Source organism: Cicer arietinum, chromosome 6 (genome assembly GCF_000331145.2).
Source record: "Cicer arietinum cultivar CDC Frontier isolate Library 1 chromosome 6, Cicar.CDCFrontier_v2.0, whole genome shotgun sequence".
Taxonomy (NCBI): Eukaryota; Viridiplantae; Streptophyta; class Magnoliopsida; order Fabales; family Fabaceae; genus Cicer; species Cicer arietinum.
Window position 1 is genome coordinate 60,506,209 of NC_021165.2, and position 3,026 is coordinate 60,509,234.

The following is a 3,026-nucleotide window of genomic DNA, read 5'->3' on the forward strand; positions in this document are numbered from 1 at the left end:
AGTTAAATAGATGCTAGCAAGTAGTCTCCACGACTACAAGGAGGCAATTGATAAATTTTTCTGCATCTTATCACAACAGCCACACAAATACACATCACTACACAATCCCCAATGCTTTTAATATTGGATATAGTTTGTTTTGATTTAAGTTATTGATGAATAAGTTATGTAGACATTTGTCGAACGAAGTGGTTGATGGTGAATCAAACAACGTAGATATGGAGACTATAGTACTTCAAAATACTCCCTAAAGTATCATGAGGGCATGATTCTGGGTATTTTTCATGTTTCACATGCAAGCAAGGATTGAAACACTTGAGTGTGGTTTGAGAATAAGAGGCGGTTTTTGAGGAAGAGGTTGTTAGGAGAATTTTCTCTCTAGTTAGGATCTTTGCGACTCTAGATTATCACTTGTATTATGTTATTTCCACCATTGTAGAGCTTCAAGCTCATCACTTCAATTCAATAATATACCATTATTCCCTTACTTTGATTTAACGGGTTCTATCATAAGTTACGATCTTGATGTTGAACAATTGAAGATTTGTAATATGCCATTCATGCATTATCATCCTATCTTTGATTTTACGGGTTCTATCATATGTTGCTTGATTGAAAACATGCCTCAAATGGTGCAACTGATTCCACTTTCTTTAGTTTTCTATCTGAAGATTTCTTAAGAAAATCACGAATGAAAGGCTTGTAAACAGAACGTTTCAATTCAGTGAAAGGACTCATTGTGCTGATTTTGGTGCCACCATTTCCTTTGTTGTCAATAAACAACAATGAAGGCTTTAAGTTCACAACTTTTCCATCAATCTTCATTGCTTTCACATCAATGAAACACATTGAACATAAACTGCACCTGTTGAAATAGGATTAACAATTAATGGTGTTGTTTGGACAAATTTATAGAGTTCTTGAAAAGGGTCTTTTCCAATTGATCCAACAAGCAAGTTAGTAATCCTTGTTTATTTGAAGAAGGTAAACAAAGAGAAAACTTGGGTGGAAGTTTATTTTTCAATGCAAGTTGTGTTGGTTGTGAAAGATTTGATCTTGCAAGACCAATGATTCCTTTGGTGATTTTTGGTAATCCATTAAGTGGTGAATCATTTTCAGTGAATGATGGAAATCCATCAGTGTCAATGCAGCTACTAAGCAAGCCATAAATGAAAATGAAATCTTGACCAAGTCTACCACCAAAAATGAAATTGGCTAATGTGTTGATTGTGTTAGCAGGACATGTGTTGTTTGTGCAACCTGGTTTGAAAGGACCATTGCAGCCAATACATGCAACATCAAGACATATTTTTAAGCTACATTCAATAGGAACGTAGGATGCTGAATTGTAGTGAGTGTCATAATCATACCAAAGATTTTCACCAGCTAGATCAATGGCTAGATTGAAGATTTGTGACATGAAGCAAACCTCATTGATAAAGCTAGATCAAATTTAGAGGGATTTAATCATACAAGTGAAATTAGCATAAATTTTTTGTCTAATTCAAAAGAACTAAATAAGAGGGATTTAATCAAATTTATTTTATTGGATTTAATTAAAGTGGTGATTTAAAATTTAATTATCCACAATGATATATTTTTAATTATTAACACTAAACTTTTACAAAGACATGAGAAAACAATTGTGCAGATTCTAGACAATCTAAATTTGAGTCCTAGACTTCATCAAATTGACAAGGTTATAAGATCATTTAGACTTTTTGTTGTTGTTGATAACTTTAATCAGTATACATTATGTCTTGGCCTTTATAAACTTTTGTGGCTTACAAATTTTCTAATTGTGATTTTTTTCATTCTCTATGTGACGACTTTCTTAATTAATAGTATTGCTATTATCTAATTAATTAAAATTCAATCAATTTGATATCAATATTAATTCTTAACAAAAAATCCAAATATTTACATAATATTATATGATATTTAGATAAATTAAATAAAAATGAATAAATAATATAACACAATTGAGTCAAAAAAAAAAACTATGCAATAATTTTTTTTATCTACAAATAAAATGATATAACTACCACAAAAAATTTAACAACATCGAAATTTTACTATAGAGCTTAAGAACTATGCAACATAATTTTACATGTATTGCATTTGTAAAAAAACAAAAACAAATAAGGCATGCATGTCGTTATAAAATGAAATAAACTATATAAGCTCTTCAATAATTAATTTCTTTTTAACGTGTATAAATTATTTAACTTGTTATTGCATGCTTAAGTTATTATTAAATTAATCAAATTATTTAAAAAGAAAACTTTAACATGCCAAAAATTCTATGCTAAAACATCACGTGAGGTCCATAGATTCAATTTTTCAAAATTATTAACAGGTATCTTATCAATTATATTTCTATTCTATATCAACCGTCTATTTTACTTTTTTTTTTTTAAGAAAAAATTTCAGCGCCAACATCATTTGAGTTTTTCAAACTGATTTGTGTTCTAAAAGATTTAAAATTTAAAGCTCCGTTCGACAACGACTATATTCAACTACTATTATTAAAACTGTTATAAATAAATTACAACTTTATAATATTTAAATATTTTTAAATATTTCAATTATTAATATAATTTTTTATTAATTTTTAAATTAGTAATTATTTTTATGTAACAATATTTTTATATTTAGTGAATTCATAATAAAATGAAGTAAATAAAATGATTTAATTTAAAAAAAAAATTGCAACTTAACTCATAATTAAAAACTTAAATTGAAAACGCAAAATTAAAATTACTTTTAGATTTAAAATAATTTATAATATAAAACAAAAATTCACTCCAAACATAACCTTAAGTATGTTCCCCCACCATATCTATGATCTCAATGTTTATCTATAAGTATTGAATGGTGAAGGATCTCATGTCTCGTACTATATCATAAGAGAGCACCCCACTTGATCTCTACTTTGTATCTTTTGATACAATGATCTCTACATGGGTCAGCCATCAATTTCATCTAGCTTACTTTGTAAATCCATAAGCTCTAAGTCGGTCACA

General features: G+C 28.2%; 1 pseudogene; it reads right to left on the minus strand.

Moving 5' to 3' along the window:
- Positions 1-597: 597 nt before the first annotated feature.
- On the minus strand, positions 598-1,420 carry LOC101505527 (probable aspartic proteinase GIP2; annotated as a pseudogene).
- Between the last annotated feature and the right edge of the window lie 1,606 nt (positions 1,421-3,026).